General features: G+C 41.8%; 1 long non-coding RNA gene across 1 annotated transcript; it reads left to right on the top strand.

Annotated features, from left to right (window-relative positions):
• The first annotated feature begins 11,349 nt into the window (after positions 1-11,349).
• LOC129502400 (uncharacterized) lies at positions 11,350-17,866 on the top strand. Its single transcript, XR_008662950.1, has 3 exons — positions 11,350-11,477; positions 13,913-14,060; positions 17,789-17,866. It is a non-coding gene; the product is annotated as an uncharacterized LOC129502400 (long non-coding RNA).
• The last annotated feature ends 729 nt before the right edge of the window (positions 17,867-18,595 follow it).

Below are 18,595 nucleotides of genomic sequence, written 5' to 3'. Positions count from 1 at the left end.
CAAGGACAAAGCAATTTGGTTTTGGATATTAATTCCTTTGGATTTGAACATCTTTGGAGTCAACTTTCAGGAGAATTTGATTTTTTTTAAAGGCAGATTTGATTTTTGAATGTGTATTTTATGCTAAGACTTTGATAATGGGACATCTCTGGGTTGTAATCATTCATTCTGTGAGTGTCTTCACGCAGTTCGTTATTGGTGCATTATAAGGTTGTCATCTAATCTCATTGTTGAATCTTGGATATGCTGTGTTGGACAGCATGACTGCACATATTGTGATTTGGAAAATGGAACAGAGAGGGAATTTTTAGCCTTGGGTCTGGCGTTGATTGAATTTCGGTTCTGTTCTGATACATTTCAGAGCCTTCTGGAAGCAATGTCTAAACCACTCATCTCTGGTCCCAGGAGTGGGTTCGATACTGAAGGTGTAGTAGCCTGGTGTCGTAGCCTCCATGTTATGGTGCTCTCCTTCTGAGGGCCATAGCTACACTGTAGTTGAGCATGGACTTAACAACGAAGCAGGCTGAATCGAGAGCAAAAAGCTAAAGCAAGGAAGGGAAGAACATTTCTTCCTCAACTTCTGATGTTTCTGTGTTAAAGAAATTCAACTTGATTTCTCTACTGCTTTGGGGAGATAGGGTGACTTATCTGATCGGGAGCTGTGGGAAGAATGAACTGGGCTTGTCTGGATCATATTCACCTTTCTTCACCTTGGGAATGAGCTTCCCTCAGGGAGCAGGTGTTTCTCTTGGTTCTCCTGGGGGAAGGTTTGCTCTGACCATTCCAGCTGCCTGGATTAGGATGGATAAGTCCACTTAGTTCACTTAGTCCACCTATGCCTTTTTTCTAACCATTTCAGAAAGTTCTGGAAGCAAAACCTAAACTGTACACCAGTGGTCTCAGGAGATTCCCAAAGGAGCAGAATCCAGCCAGCAGGTCCATTTGGCTCTCACAGGAAGTCTCATCCTCCCATCTTTTTAGTAATGGAATATTTTGAACTCCCACCTAGAACTCCTATTTTTTCAATTTAGAATTCAAATGTGGAAACATGGAGCTATTTATTGTTCCCTCAAAATGCCAAAGATGGTAGAGGAAATTTGTGGGTATATGGAATGAAAATCCAGGCTCTTCTGTATGCAAAATTTGAGTGTAGGGTATTATTAACAAAGTGAAGGCAAATGAAATCAACTTTACATCCTTAATGATTCAGCCCGGTCTCATGTCCTAGTGTCCCTTGAAGTTCCCCTTCCCTGGATTCAGTTTGAGGTTTTCCCCCTCTATGCTTCTATGCCACTTTGTGCCTGTCTGTCTCACATTATACCCAGCACTACAAGTTGAAAGGAGAAAGGGAAGGAAGGATGGGGATAAAAAGCCAAAGACCATAGCATGGTTCTGAGAGAATTTTGGCCAGGCCAATGGAGAGCTGCTGAACCAAAGTTGTCTATTAAAAGAACCTCACACTGGGTAGGAATGGGCTGGCTTTTGGTACCCCCCCCCCCCTTGCTCAGCTCAGCTAGATGGGAGCACCCATGGATTTCATGATATCCATAGAGAGGGCAGCTGGGGGCTGTCAACTATGCTCCTTGCAACAAGTTTTCTCAAAGGGGATCTAAGCGGTGTGTTGCCATGGACACTATAGGCTCTTTAAGGGTAGGGAGTGGTCTTCCTCTGTATCCTTGGGGCTTAGACAAGGGCTGGATCCGGAGCACAAGGCACTTGATAAATATTTGCTGAAACATTGTCAGGAATGGATTGTGGAGGGATTTGGGTTTGATGAGTTGTTTGAATTAATTTAGCAGGAAGTTGAAGATTATTAAAGATTTTTATAACAGAAATCAGGGCTATACTTAGAGAAGAATGTAGAATGCACTAAAATAAGACTCTTTTTTATTTTAAAGAGTTTATTTATTTATTTATTTATTTATTTATTTATTCATTCATGAGAGAGAGAGAGAGAGAGAGAGAGAGAGAGAGAGAGAGGCAGAGACACAGGCAGAGGGAGAAGCAGGCTCCATGCAGGGAGCCCAACATGGGACTCGATCCCAGGACTCCAGGATCAGGCCCTGGGCTGAAGGCAGGCGCTAAACCACTAAGCCATGCAGGGATCCCCTTAAAGTTTTTATTTTTAAGTAATCTCTACCCCCAATGTGGGGTTCAAACTCACAACCCCAAGATCAAGAGTCACATGCTCCACTGGCTGAGCCAGCCAGGCACCCCAAGGGACTCTGGTTTTGGCAATAGTACAGAAATGTGTCTGGTGGTAGGCATAGAAAGGCAGAAACTCTCAGCAAAAGATTTTGGACATGGTGTTTTTAGGACTTGGAAAATTATTTGGACTTGGGATATGGAAAGCAGGAAATTAAAGATGACAATGGATTTTCTAATCTCAGAGACTAGGTGTATGGGGACAGAGGAGGAAGAGGAGTTGGAATTTCAGGGAAAAATGCTGAGCTTGGTATTAGATTAGCTGAGCTAGAGATTGTATTAAACATCCAGGTGGAAGTATTAAACTGGAAGTTAGGATTGCCTATCCAAATCCTGAAAAGAGGTTCAGATTAGAGATACACATTTAGAAAAAGAAGCAATGGGATTAAGGTAAAAATAGAGAATGGAGTTCAAGTATTAATTGAAATGGACCTATTGAATATTTTTCAGACAGCTGCTAGGTCATTTGTGCATCCTTTTGTAGGTTTGACTAAAACAGACAGAATGACACCATTCGCTTCTATTCCTTTGATTCTTTGGTGAGAAAGATGATTCTTCTTATCTTTTTTTTTATTCTGAGACCATAAGCTTCCCAAGAGCATATTTTTATCTTTGATACTTGGAGAACAAACACAGTGATTTACACAAAAATTGTGAATTCCTGTAGGGTAGAGACCTCACTCATTTATCTCTCTATTTGTCTAGAATGGTGTCTGGACAACCGGAAGTGTTCAGTTAATTTATTTAATGTGTATAATGCTTGATAGTTAGTAAGTCCTGGAAGATACATTTAACACTGAATCCTCACAAGAATGCTGAAAACTATTATTACTCCCATTTATGAATGAGGACACTGAGCTTTAGAGAAGTTAAGTAACTTTCTTGAAATCATACAGTTAGTAAGAGGCTTTATCAATCAGAATAGATTAAGTTATGCTTGGTAACAAATAACACTAACAATCTCAGTTGCTTTACAACATAAATATTTATTTCTTACTTCTGTAAAATCTACTGTGGTTCTGGGAAACCTGCTGGAGAAGCTGTCCTCTAGGTGATGGCTCAGAATTTCAGACTTTTCAAGTATATTAACACTGCCTTTACAGTTGCTGCAGAAGAGAAAAGAGAACATTAGAAAATCATGCACTGGTTCTTCAATGCTTTTGCCAGGTAATGAATCACATTGCTTCCACTCATATTTCACTGGTCAAATAAGTCACAAGACCTCATCTAACTTTAAGGGAGAAGGAAAGGGTAACCTCTCCAATGTACTGGGAAAGAAAAAATGGAAACATTTGTGAGTAGCTCTATTATCTACCACAAAAGTAGAATTAGGTCTTGAATTTAGACTTCTGATTCCAATCGCAGGTCACATTTTACTCTTTGATTCACATTTTAAAAATTTATTTTTAATTAATTAATTAATTTTTTTCTTTTTTTCATGTATTTTTTTTTAAAGAAGGTTCCATGCCCAACTTGAGGCTTGAACTCATGACCCTGAGATCAAGAGTCACATGTTCCACTGACTAAGCCAGCCAGATATGCTTCTTTGACTCACATTTTAATTTTTATTAAGTTTCTAATGTTTATCCTGAAAAACAATCATGCTCTCTATCCTTTTCTTCTGCTTTCTCTTGACATAGTCCTGAACTCTGTCTCTTAATGTTGGGTCTTAGAGTATAAATGCTCAAAGGAATTTAAGATATCTGAGAGAGACCAATTCCTTTCTTAAGGTTAAAGATGGGGTTTAAATATATGTAATGATGCTTGAGTATAGGACCCAGAAATGCCATATCTTGCTCTGCCAATTCAATTACTCCTCTTCCTTATGAGGTTCTGAAGGCAAGAGATATCCAAATGATAGGACCTTGTTATTAGTTGGGATAATGATTCCTGGGACAGTCTTCCCCAGTAAAGCTCTATTACACCTCACACATTAGGCTTTAGGCCTATCAGATTTCCTATCTTAGAACAAGTTCAAATCTATAAGGTGGGATCTTATTTCATTATGTCCACCCTCATGGGAGCAAGAACCATGACCAGTATGCTTATGTGATGAGAAGAGTGATATAACTAGGACCCATTACCAATACCGACAGAGGGGACTTTGGGATTTAGTGAGCTGGACAGATAGACAGATGTATAATCTATTTACACGTAGGGAACTCCTCAACCACTAAATGTGGCCCAGAAAAGTGTGACAGCTTGACCCACCAGGTCAGCACTTCTGGAGATGAAGCATTGCTCAAGTTGTTGAAAGCATTTTCTCTGACCACCCATATTCCACTTATAAGGAAGTGGAGGCTTCCTTAGATATTTGGGGTTCAGGGTTACTTAGAAGTTGAGCTGCTTCAACTCCAGCCCAGGATGTCTGTCCTTTTGACTTATGACTTTGAAAGGATCTTGAAGCAGAATATAGACTCCAGAATTTATCAGTAGGATGTTAACAAAAGCAAGCATTACTGAGCTTTCATCTTAGGCCAGGTCTAAGTGTTAAGGTTATTTTATTTAACCTTACAATATTATGGGATAGGGCTTTGAACATCCTTTTTTAACAGATGAAGAATGCAAGGTCCACAAGGCAGGGATTTTTTTTTTTAATAAAATGTTTTTTGTCTAGTGCCTAGATCAGTACTTGGTATATACGAAGTGCTCAGTGTGTATTTGTTGAATGAACAAGCTCAAGATCACTGAGCAGAGGAGCTAGCACAGGAATTCAGGCAGTCTGATTTTGAGGCTTTCCCTCTGAATTGTTACATTATAAGTGACCTCCTGTACACATCTTCCCTTATGAGTAATAGTATTTGCTGGTCATTGTATGTTTATTAGCCTTGTTGTCCCTTTCCTCGACATTATGAGTACCTTGAGAGAAAGGTGGTGAGGCCCCATTCCTCCTGCACTTCCCCGTCCTCCATTGCTGGGTAAACAGCAGGAGCAAATTATGTTTTGATTGGTTATTTGGCTGGCCTCATATGCCAGAGGTGGTGGGAAAGGCAGCCACAAGTTTTTAGTGGCTGGTTTCAACTTTCCTGGGCAGTTCCATCTCCCCACATGCCTCCTTTAAGGAGACCCAGCCACTGTTCCACTAGGGGGACCCAAATGCAAAGGAAAAACCTCTCTTGCCCTCCAAAGGTAATGCAGTCAGGCCCACAGCCCTCAAGGAGGGGTCAGCACAGGCTCTGCCAACCTCAAAGCTCCCATCCATGCACAGCTCTGGTTCTCCTTTCTCCTCGCCTGATGGCAACTTTTACAGTCAGGGCGTGGGGAGTACAGTTCACCCCTGTGGGGCCAAGGCTGCTCAGCTCCTGGGACCCTGGTCATTCCTGATGTATGGGCTTGTCCTAGAAGCAGAGACGATGGGCTTTGAGGGGCTACAATCTGGTGATGAGGCTTCTCTGGTTTCACACGTGAAGCCTCAAAATACAGAGCTAGTAAATGAAGGATACTTCATCTTTTCCTACTCCCTTCCTTCCCTCTCTAAAAATCAGGAGGCCCTAACCACTTCCATAGTTCAGTGTGAGGCCATTCAAAGCGTAGTGCTTCCTTTTCTACAGCTACAGGAACTGGAAATGCAGTTATCACTAGGGCAGACTGACTTGTTGAGACAGATAGAATGATCTATTTTGACAACGCATCTTACGGGGATGGATGTATTTGTGAAACGTTGGACAGTTTCTTTTTATTATTATTTCTCAACACTGTGCGGTGGAGCACTTTTTCTTAGTTTGAACAGCTTGTAAATGTGCTACCAGCATTTGGAAAAATTCTCAGTTATATGTTTTCTGTAATAAAATCTGATTTTTTTATATTTCTTTTCTATGATCTCTAATTAAATCATTTGATTAAGTTTTTATTGCCTAGGTTTCATTTCTTTTAAGATATGATCTTTTCCTTGAGGAAGAATGAGGTAGATATTCTCAGGGAAACATATTAAGTATTTGAGGGCTTAAAGAGGTTTTAGAAATGCTGGCATGCATCCCAAATGGCCCAGGCAGAGAAGGGGTTCCTGGTCTCCTTGCACCAAAGATGAGGCACATAAGATGAAGAGGCATGAAAGCCAGGTGGGGCTAAATTATTTCATGACCTTCAGCTCTAGAGGAATCTTTAGAGATTTTCTCATTAAAACTTGTATCTGACAGACGAGAACACTGAAGTCTGGAGGGACAAATGACTTGCTTCATCACACAGCTGATTAGTAACAAAGCCCCACAGGTATCTGGTCATCACTCTTTCCAATATCCCACAGACTTTTGGTGTGAACTGAGGGTGAAAGTATTTTTTTTTTTCCCCATGGCCTTTCATTTTACATTAGCCTGCGAAGGAAGTGTCTGGAATAAAGTAAATAATGCAGAGAGAGAAGAGATAGAGGGTTTTGACCATTGTGTGATAAAGACATTCTGGTGATTCAGTGCCCTGTGACCTTGCAGATGATGCAAAGGGGAAATGATGAGTAGCTCCGTTCAGGAGAACACGAAAGGCCAGAAGAATCTCTGGAAGGTTGTGTCCAAGGACAGAGGGCACACTCAACAAACTTGGTTCAATAATCATATAATGAAGCTGTTAGGTAGTAGATACTATGGATTGTCCTAGAAAGCACCATCTAGTATTGTCCACATCCTTAACATTCTCTAAGCACTTTCCCACATATCTTTCCCTCATTTGACACTTTCTGTGTCAGCCAGGGTTCCTGGTGATTCTGGTTCATCTGGTCGTTGAGAGGACATTTTTAGAAAGGAGCCTGTAGGGTCCCACAGTGACAGGATCCAGAGCTGCTCTGGGACAAGAGAGTAGGAATGAAAGCGCAGTCTCTTCGGGGCTCTGCCTCTACTCTACCTTGTCTTGCATGTTTTCACGGTGTTACTTTGCTTGGGAAACCCATTCCAGAGTGAAGGTGTCTGAATGGCCCAGCCTGGAGCACATGACACTCCTCGACTAGGGGAATATTGAGGCATCTTGATGTGTAGGTCCTTGAAGGCTGTATCCAAAGCAAATTCTAATGCTTTTGACAAAAGACAGGGGAATAAGTAACAAATGTCCCCTGTAAATGAAACAATTACCTCTATGATATAAACTAGAAAGTTGAGGCCCAGAGAGATGAAGTGAACTTGCCCAAGGTCACAGCTATAAACATATAGCTGAGCAAAGTTATACTTCCAGAACCTGTTCTTTCTACCAAAAAGAGTACGTAAAGTTTTGCTTTGTTTTGTTTTTAAGTAGGCTCCACACCCAACGTGGAACCCAATGTGGAGCTTGAGCCCTGAGATCAAGAACTGAGCTGAAATCAAGAGTCGGTCACTTAACCAATGGAGCCACCCAGGTGCCCCCAAGAGTAGGTGAAGTTTGTGTTTATGGCAGTCCCTTTTCCTTTTTCAGTGCTCATGTCACTCTGGTTCCTACCTCTCCTCCAAAGGGGTCCCATCACTCCGTCACCTGCCATCTCTGGATTGTGAGGCTGATTCTCTTACTCCTTTCCTCTCCTGGATCCCCAAACTTCCTGGTACCAGTGTAATAAACTGAGGAATACCTCACACCATGTGCTAATGGAAAGAATCACCCTCGGGTGGGTCTTGGGACACTGTGAAAGCCCTTCTCACTTCTTATTCCACTGATGAACTTATTGCTGTGGATCTGGAGCATATTGTTGTGGGAGGGAAGCTCAAGGAACCAAGGAAGTCACCTATGCAGGTTTCTTTGAGATGAGGTCTGCCTACATGTGTGGCCTGGCCATAGATTCATGGCCCCATCACAATACCACAGTTTAAAAATGGAGGAATCTTTAGGGACAATGATTAAAAAATATATGGTTCTCTATTGTCTCCAGGAAAAAGCCTGCATTCATTCCTTTGCTTAGCTCTATGATATGGCACTTCTGATGTCTGGGGTGCTGGTTATGGAAGGATTCTGAGTCTCTGGGAATGGTGGGAAAGAATTATGTGTTCCTCTAGTGACGTCTGCTGAGGGCAGAGAATGGAGAGGGTGGTGTGTGTGTGGTGGGTTCGATGTTCAAATTGAACAACCAACCATTCCCTTCCTCCTCAATACTTTCCCTAACCTTTGGTGCTATGGTCTGAAAATGGAGATCAACTGAACTGTTTCTTCAAATGCAATTGCGTGTAAAAGCTCAGTGTGCAAAATAAATAAAAATAAATAAATAAATAATAAATAATAATAAAAAGCTGAGATTAAGTGGGACAGGGCTTCGGAGCCTACTGTGGCTCTGCAGGTGTGCTTGGAATCCCCTGGAACTGTGCCTCTATCCACAATCCACTTTCTGCTCTTCCTGGAACAAAGTCCACTCTTCCCCCCTCCCTGTTTTCCCCCCTCCCAGTTTCTTAACCTGGAATGACGTCCTGTCAGTTCTTCAAGATCTTGGAGGTCACCTCTTTCCTAAAACCATCCTCAATACTCCCTGGATAGAGAGATTCACTCTGAAAGCCAAAGTGTTTTTCTTGAACTTCTCTCATGGCTTTTATAGTTGCTCATGCTAGTATAGGTTGCCCTGATATGCTATAGGTGCCTCTGGGTAGTTTCCTGTGTGATGGGTAATCTGAGGCCTATGCAGTCAATTTTGGTAAAAATGCTAGTATTTTTATGTTTGGGTATTATTTGTTCTGTTTTAGAGCTTTTGCAAACTCTTTGTAATTTTCTGCCTCCTACCTCCACCTATGCTTCCCTTTTCTGGACATCTTTTTGTTCTTCGTAAAATTGGGGTAGTGGTATTAATGCTCCATGGAGTACCTGACATGAGTTAATTTAATTTATACTAAGTGCTTATTACAGTACCTGGCACAGAGTATGTGCTTGGTAAATGTTGGTTATTGTAGTTATTATTACCTCAACATCATTAGGATAACAACACTTCTCCACCTTGATATTATGCCTAGGTTCCTTCTCGAGGGGTGGCCTAGTATTTGCTAGTCACTGAGATGCAGGAATAAGTGAACCTTTTGACTCTTGGCTGGGATTCTGGGCATATGAAGTGAGAATTAGTCATGGCCTCATTCACAATCTGAGAACATTCACACTTGTCGCACCTGCTTGGAGAAGCTTGGATTCATCCAGCAGATTTTGGATTTCTCCAGCCTTGGTCTGTGCTCTGGGAAGAGCTCAGCTTTGAAAGTCTTGCAAATGCCTCCTTGAAATGGCTCAGTGACTTCACTTAGGAACTGGCTCCATAGGGCGGGGGATGGGGGAACTCTAGTGAAAGGAGGAAAAGGCTGTGTCAGCTGCAGCCATGTCTCTCCTCAGGTAGGGGTCTCCCAGTGTGCCTGTCCTTGTGTGGTCCCAGCACGTGTCTTTAAATTCAAGCAGCCAAAGAGTGTGCTTTTGGTAAAGATTAGACTAAGAATCTTTCAGGAAACTGCTCCATGGAGAAGACATGTTGGGATGCTAGGTTTTTGGTTGAATTTATAATGAATTTATAACCTGATCTGCTGCGAAGGAAGCATCCATCCTGATGAGAGGGCTTTGGCCTTTGGTTTTAGATGCTCATTTTTTGGAACTACTTTGTTTCTCTTTTGTCCTACCTTTTGCCTTCCCAATAGCTGCTCAGCCTACATTTCCTAAGTTTACCATGTTCTTTCTCATCTTTGGGTCTCTACCTAGAAAATGTACTACCTCTCCTTCTCCCCTACACCCTTAGGCTTCTTCCCCCTAAATGAGATGACTTTGACCCCAAAGACGTTTAGATTCTCTTTTCCTTCAGTACCACCCATGAACATGTCTACATTATGATTCTCCTAACTCTGGGCATCATGGGCTGTTTCTTTGTCTGTCTCTCCCACTGGAAAGTGGCCTGCATGACCCCAGGGACTGTGTTGTTTGTTCATGTGGCTGTGACTCTGGGGCCTGGCTGAGGACCTGGCCAACTAAAAAAAAAAAAAAAAAAAAGCACAAATTAATGAATGAAAACAATGAATAAGTGAACAAATATAAGAATCAAGAATAAATGATTATTTCTGTTTATCTCATTTCTGATGATCTGACTTAAGGATGAGAGCGTGAGAGGTGACAGAGAAGAACAGATTTTCAAATACTCTTCCACAGCAGCACCTTGTCAGTGATGAAATTGTGTGCAGCATCTCAATTTCTGGAACAGATAAAAGCAGAACTTTTTTGTTTATAGGAGCAGTGAAGCCCTATGGTCTCTCTTTCCCCTTCTTCCTTTGGGAGACCTAGGCTCCTTGGGCAGAGTTTAAAACCATTGCCCCTAAAAGGATAATGCTATTTAGAAAAGAACTGAGCAGGGGGACCACAATCCAGCTGGGACCCTGATTTTCTTGTTAGTTGTGGCTAATAGCACATATTATGTACATAGTCTGAGCTAGTCCTATGCTAAGTGCTTTGTTTATATCAATTTTTCATCCTCACAATAATCTTATGCAGTATTTTCTATGCTTATTTCTATTTTAGAGAGGCGAAAACTGAAGCACAGATTTAAGTAACATGCCTGGGGGCCCATGACTACTGAGCAGCTGAGTCAGGAATCAAGCTCTAGATTATCTGCCCCTAGGGGCTGAGCCCTGAGCAGCCACCTGCAGCAAAGCAGCAGAACTGCCCATAAGAACATCTGCTGTCCACTGAGCATAGTTGCAGCTGGGCACTGTGCTAAGCCCTTCACAAGCATTAGCTCATTCGATCCTTACTGCACCCCTATGGTGTGGAGACGTCATTGCCATATTATCATTGGCACCAGCATCAGCTCTATCTACTCTTCTCAGTGGGTTATCAGTGTCACCTATCGCCAACAAAGGGGTCAAGTAAGAAATGATTAGCCCAACATTTGCATACATTCTGTAACAAGATGACCTTTTTCTTTTTCTTTTTAAAGAGAAGCACAGATTATTTGAAACCAACAATGCTAATTAGGCTTGGCTGCCTCAGCAGGATAAAATAAATCAACCAATCTACTTTTTGGAAGCAGAAGGTGGGAAAGAGGCTACTTCTGAGCTGACTGTGCACCAAGAGACAGATCCTTGTTTCATATAAATTGTCTATGAAAATTCCTCTAGATGAATGCAGGAGGGAAATCTGGCACAAGTCCTAGAGCAGGATAAAGATGTTTGAAAATCCGTTCAGAAATCATAAGTTAGATGCTTCTCCCATCTGTCCCATTTCTGCCAAGAAATATGACCCTCTTTCTTACAGGATTTTCAAAGCACTAGAAGACTCCAGAATGGCATATAGAGTAAGAGGTATTACTGCTTCTAACAGCGGATAATTCAAAACCTCCTGGACCCTTTTCTGACCAGACTCTCAGGGCTGAGAACTCTGTGGTAAGAAGTCCAATGAGATGTGTTTATATTAATGACTTTCCCTGTTTTGTCTTCCTTTAGAGGATCTCTGTGTACTATGAAGGCAGAAAGCTTCATCCAGCATAGTCAGGACCAAGGGCAATGGTATTCTTTATAAAGAATCAAGAGGGTGAGATTATAAGGCTGTGGTGTTCATTAAGGCTGTTCATAGATATTTTGCTTCTCTTCTGGGTCATTGTAGGATTCTACTTCCTCAACCCCATTATAATTAGGCATGGCTCTGTGACTTGCTGTGGGCAATAAAATGTGAGTGAAAGTGGTATGTATCAGCTCTGGTAGAAAATGTTAAGAGCTAGCTAATGTGATTCACCATGTTCTCTTTCCCTTTGTCACAGTGACAGGCAACATTTGAGATAGTGCATGATTTTTTTTAGACTGGATGTGATGGTTAATTTTATATGTCCACCTGGCTAGGCTATGGTGTTCATTGTTTTGTCAAACAACCAGTCTAGATGTTGCTATGAGAGCTTTATTTTTTATTTTTTGGATGTGATTAGCATTTGAATCAGTAGACTTTGAGTAAACCAGATTATCCTCCATAGTGTGGGTGGGCCTCATCCAATCATTTGAAATCTTTTCAGAATAGACTAAGGTTTCTCAAAGAGGAAGGAATTCTCTTCCAGACTATAACATGGAGACTCTGCTTGAGTTTCCAGCCTGTTGTCTTGTGGAATTCAGACCCAAGACTACAAACATTGACTCTTATCTCAATTTCCAGCCTGTTGGCCTGCTTTACAGATGTTGGACCTGCCAGCCCCAGCATCATGTGAGCCAATTCCTTAAGATAAAATAAATCTCTATGTATGTATCCTATTTGTTCTGTTTTTTTTGTTTGTCTCTGACTATACATTGGGTGAGGATGAACTGGAGCAGAAACCCAGCCAGCTCATAACGGAAATGTAAAGTGAGCATGAAATAAAACTTTGGCATTAAAAGCCATTGAGATTTTGGGGTTGTTTGGTGCTGCAGCATAACCTACCCTATCCCTCCTGATATGGAAATTAGGTATAATTTGTCCCATTCATCTACGTGTTTTTTCTTATACTTATTTTAGGAGCACAGCTGAATCTCAGTTGGACATCATGATTCACCTTGACTTAAATGAACTTAAAATCATTTTTAATGATTATCTTGCCTCTAAATATTAATATGAAATATCAAACCCAAGTCCATAACATTAGCTGAGAGGAAGAAAGATCGGAAGGAAATTAATATTAGCCAATGGCTTGCTTCTGAACCAGGTAGTAAGCCAGGTGCTCAGCATATAATATCTCATTATTTCTAAAACTAGTTTATAAAGTATGTGTCTTATTATTCTATAGGTGAGAAAACTAAGGCCAAAGACAGAGAATTAGTGAATGCCAGATGTGAAATTTATTATTTTTGTATTTATTATTTTTTTTAAAGATTTTATTTATCTATTCATGAGACACACACACAGAGAGAGAGAGAGAGAGAGAGAGAGAGAGAGAGAGAGAGAGAGGCAGAAACACAGGCAGAGGGAGAAGCAGGCTCTAGCAGGGAGCCTGACGTGGGACTCGATCCCAGGTCTCCGGGATCAGGCCCTGGGCTGAAGGTGGCGCCAAACCGCTGAGCCACCAGGGCTGCCCCCAGATGTGAAATTTAGAGTCAGAATTATGTATTCTAAAGTTCATGGTAATTCTGTTCATTAGGATTTTTAACGGCAGAAAGGGAATTTGTGGCAGTGGCATCAGATAGCTCGCAGAATCAATGGGAAGGAATGGAGAACAGGTTCATAAATGGACAGATATTCAGGGCACCAGGGGTCTGGAACCAGGAACGTTTTAATGTTCTTACTAGGAAATGCTGATGGAAGGAATGTGGTTGTGCCCTTTCTGGTGTTTTATGTTTTGTTCCATTTTTGATCAAGTTCAAAGTCCTGAGTTAAGCTGGCTTAACACGGCATTATGGGCTCACTCCTGGCAACTGTCCCAGTAAAACCACTTTACCATTGGAGATGAGTGATTCCTTAGAAGGATATTAGAGACTATTGTCACAAAAACTGTGTGTGTGTGTGTGTGTGTGTGTGTGTGTGTGTGTGTGTGGTGTTGGGGGGTGGTGAAGATTAGGTAGCCAAAAAGAAGAGCAATTACTGGTATCCTCTGCTTTTTGAAAGTTCATGCTATGTCACTTCACTTTTAGGAAGGACCAACAGTAGTACCCATATTTGGGGATGCCTGGGTGGCTCAGTGGTTGAGTATCAGCCTTTGGGTCGTGATCCTGGGGTCCTGGGATCTAGTCCTGCATTGGGTTCCCCATAAAGAGCCTGCTTCTCCCTCTGCCTATGTCTCTGCCTCTCTTTCTGTGTCTCTCATGAATAAATAAATAAAATCTTTTTAAAAAATAATAATTATAGTATACCTTTTTGCTAACAGAAAGAAACCGGAAGATTTTCACTTTTGCGACAAAAGGCAAAAAACAAAAATAGCATTCAGCATTGATTTTGCAACAGCCGTTACTGAGGCAGCCCTGAGGGGCTGGAGCATCTCCGTGTCAAGCTGCCAGAGTGTGGACATGTGTCTGGTGAGCATCTGTGCTTTACCTCGATTTATTTTGTGCATCCATTAGCAAGATGTGTCCTAAGGTATCAGAGAAGTCTGGCAGAGGTTATTTTTTGGGTCTGGGAATACTCAAAAATGTTTCTGTATAAATTAATGGAAGCTGCTTCTTGGCTTTATGCCATTTTGATTTATCAAAGTTTTCCTAGGAATGCTCCACCCTTTGGTAGTGGGGAAAACCAACCTGTGTATGATTGGGTTTGGTTGGCAGAGAGCCCCACTTTCTGCCTGTTGTGTGATGTGATATCAAAGAGACCATCTCCATTCTTTAAAGTGCCCTCATTTGGAGGATGAATTATGAGGCCACTAAATAGCATCCCATATATACATAGACACTATTATTCACCTGAAGCCTTGAGTGCCAGAAATGGGGCATTTCCCTAGGCATGGAGAACTGTTACAGAATTGTTTTTCTCTTGATTTGTTGTGATTCAGCTCCTAGCAGTGTATTTCTAAATTCCTGAACCATTAAAAAAATTTTGTTTTTGGTTTTAAGTAGGCTCCATGCCCAACATGGAGCCTGATGCAGGGCCTGAACTCATGACCCTGAGATCAAGACCTGAGTTGAGTTCAAGAGTTGGACGCTTAACTGACTGAACCACCCTGGCACCCCCTAAAATTCCTGAATCATATTTATCTGCTTGGTTATTATCCAGTTCTACCAGCCAGAAATTATATGTGCCCTTTGCTGATGAAGACTTATCCTCTCTCTAGGTGACACTCTTCTTTCTGATGACAAGGACTAGGGTAACACATACTAGAACAACTTCCAAGGCTTATTTAGGATCTTGATTATTCAAGAGGCTGTACCAAGAGCATGTGTCAAGTTGGATATAACTATGAGTAGGTCGTACAGATCCCATTTCCTCAATATCGTTTGAATCCATGCATTTTATCTTCATTGCTAATATCTTGGTTCAAGCCACCACTATCTGTCACAAAGATTACCACCTCCTGATTGGCACAGAGCCTTCAGTGTTGGGTCTGCTCAATCCATTCACCCCACAGCAGTCAGAGTGATCTTTCTAAGGTGACAGCCTGATTACATCAGCTCCCTTGCTCTGATGGTTCCCTACTGCTCTTGGGTAAAGTCCAAATGCCTTCACCTGGCCTGCAAGGGCCTGGATTTTCTCCTCTCTTAATGTTTCCCATTGATGCCCTTTCCTTCTGATGCTCTGGGATACAGGTCTTTTGAAGATCCTATTCCTTAGCTCTGGACATCTATTTCCTTCTTTCCACCAACTCCTGCTCATCCTTAAGTCTTCAGTTAGCATCAGTAATAGTCATTTGAATAGCTCTTCTAACCAGAGCACTTATTTATATGCCAGATGCCATGCTGTGTGCTTCACAGGGAATATCTCATTTGATCCTTTCAGCCATCCTAGCAAGTAGGTGCTACTATTATCATTAGCAGGCCTATTTGACAGACCAGGTGTCTGGGGTTCAGAAAAGATAAATGCCTTGCCAGGATATACAGCTCACAAACGGTAGATCCAGGATTTGAACCTGAGAAAGCAGATGCAAAGCCTGTACCCTTAACCCTGTGCTACTGGGCCTTTTAAGCGTTTCCTCCAGGTGGCACCTGCATCTCTTGACTTTCTATGGTACCTCTGCTAAGGAGCACCTGCATTAGGTGCCTCTTCTCAGTGCTTGCATAGCTCAGAACTTTCTCTAGCACAGTCTTCATCAGCCTGTACTGTCATGAACTCTTTGTTTTTCTTTTCTTCTGGAGCATAAGATCCATGAGTCTAGTGTCTTTTTCATTCTTTCACTCGAGTAGGCAGAGGTCTTGTCACACAGTTTGTACTCAATAAATGTTGGTTGAGTGGATGATTAAACATTAGGTATCAGTATTTAGGTCTTAAAAAGTTAACAAATACCTCCCCCCACCCTACCTCCCTACCTTGTTCCTCAGATTATTCTTCATTGCCATTGATCTAAGAAGTATTTCTCCTACTGCATTAACTTTTAATATCCCCTCCTCTGGGCCTTTGCCTGGGAGATTTTCTCCATGAAAAGCTCTCTGCTTCCTTCCTGCTGCTAATTCATGTTCTTTTCATGTCAGATGCCATTAGGGCATGAGTTTTCTTTGACTTAAGCATGTGACTTCTCTTAGGCATTTCCCTTCAGCTAGGGACTTGAATGACTGGTCCTGGGTATGGCACAGTACCATGTTGTCCCCCATATCTGTCTTCCCTTCATCATTAAGGAGATGGGCATATTGTCAATGATTACATGGCTGTCTTCCCCAGTCTCCTTGTAACTGGGAAGGAGACTTTTGATTGATTGAAGTTTTGACCAATGATACTAGTTTTGTGAGTGAATTCAAGAAATGTCCTTATAGGAAGCACGTAGATCTTTTTTCTTACTTTTCCTTCATTCTGTTTTCAAAAGTATAAGCTCTAGCGAGCATCTTGGACCATGAGAGCAAGAGCTACACTCCAGAGATGGTGGCGTGGTGAGCTGGTAGGCACCTACCTGAGTCCCAGACAACTTTGCATGGCTTCCATGTTGTCCCTAGACTATCTATTCTTGACTTTTTTTTTTTTTGACATCCCTGAGCAATATGCATTTTTCTTTGTAGCTTCTCTGTTACATGCAGCCAAACCCGATCCTGTCTCATACTTTGGCCTATAGGAGTCTCTAACTGTTGAGCAGTTATGAAAAGCTAGATGGTGTGTCTAAGCAGCAACTATCAAGTGTAAAGAGGCAGGTTTCTTGCAAGTATTTGAGACTTTGACTTCTGATCGTGACTCCTACCATGAATTGTCTATATACCCTTGAATGAGTTGTATCACCTTTTTGGACCTCATCTTCCCCTTGGGGATAGTTAGTTGGTGGAGGAAATCGGACCATGACCTTTAAAAGGTCTGTGGTGACACAGGCCATGTCTCCAGGATAAGAACCATTAAAGACAGAGACTTGGACCAATACAAATTGATTTAGCAGGAAAATTTTCTCAAATTTTTTCTTAGCCCTCCTGTCCTTGTTTCTTGCTCTTGCTCAGATAACTCTCTGGTTCCTAACTTCAGTCTGCAGTGTGGGATTTGGGCTGGAGCCAATGTTAGTGCTGCTTGTGAGTGATAGCTCTGACTCTGCGGTTTAATCTTTAGGGGCCTCCCAGATCCCAAAGTCTGCTCCTGCTCTCTGTGCCTACCTGGGATTTTATGTCTGTCAAGTCCAATAAAAATGTTTCCTTTCTAAAATTCTCTTTCTTTAATAAGCTCTGAACAAAGGCAAAGCTGGTTGCCTCCTTCTATACATAATCATTGTGTGAATTGTTTGCTCTTAAGATTTTCCTGACTTTTGTTTGCTCACTTAGACTGACTTCATAGGACTTAAATGTGTGTGTGTGTGTGTGTGTGTGTGCATAATTGTGAGTGTTTGGAGGATATACAGAGAAGCATGAAGAGAGAGGGCAGGTGGTGAGTATTCTAAGGTTAAAATCCAGCTGGCCCTGGTCCAGAACCTTTCTGGATATGGTCCTGAGGTTCGTACTCTATTTCAGGTGTCTCTGCATTAGGAACCACTCCATCCTTGTGTATCTGGGCCATCAAGCCTGTATGGTAATAGTACTCACTCCTCCCAGGCTTGATCAGTGTCCCCATGGCAGACATTGGTGATCTCTGCTGCCTTTTCATCTGCCTTGGATAGTGTCTCACAAGTTGGTTTCAATGTGATTTTTCTCTTCAGTGTTTACTGTTGAATTCAGGTTGGCCTCAGTCTGCACCGATTGGCTCTGGTCTCTCTGGTAGAGTATGTCCCCTCGGCCGCAGGGATCTTGCCTGGTGTTGTGCTGAGTGCCCAGTTGCTGAAAGCACAAGGTGAGCTGGTGAACCCTACAGATGCACTTGAATGACATTTCTCATCTGCACCAGACTCATTCTTTATGCTCAACTCCTTTTGGGATGCCCTCCCATAATCCAACAAAAGAAGCCATGGGATTGGGATGGATGAATTAGTTTGGAGATCATGTGAGTAAGAGTGATTTGAAAAATGTAACACGCTGGTGACGGAAGGAGTCTAGGATCCAGAGAAGATTTGGGCTCAAAGTCTAGATTCTCCCTTTCCGGTCATGAAGCTATACATTTTAAAACTTTCCTTTAATAATAAAATGGAGGTGATAATAATGATTAGCTCCCAAACCATTAATGCATGAACACATTAATGAAGGAATGTTGGCTTTGTAACTGGAGGTCCTGGGTTTAAACTGTGGTTCTCTTCTTCCAGGTGAACAAATTTTAGGAAAGTCACCTATTTCTCTGAGTTTCCTTTTCCTATCTACTAAATCATACTATTTATAATGTCTACTTCCAAGGGGGTTATAATTATTCAAGGATTAAACAGATGAATGTGCTATGATAATTACGCCTTTATTGTCATCACTAAGAATGGCAATAATGAATTCCTTCAAAGTTCCGGTTACAACCGTTCATACGTAACTCTTTCCAATTTGCAGGGGGCATGACATGAGTCCATTTTCCTGATATACAGCAGCAC

This window comes from Nyctereutes procyonoides, unplaced genomic scaffold, assembly GCF_905146905.1.
Source record: "Nyctereutes procyonoides isolate TBG_1078 unplaced genomic scaffold, NYPRO_anot_genome, whole genome shotgun sequence".
Lineage (NCBI taxonomy): Eukaryota > Metazoa > Chordata > Mammalia > Carnivora > Canidae > Nyctereutes > Nyctereutes procyonoides.
Note: the sequence above shows the minus strand (reverse complement) of the source record. Positions and strands in the feature narration are given on the sequence as shown.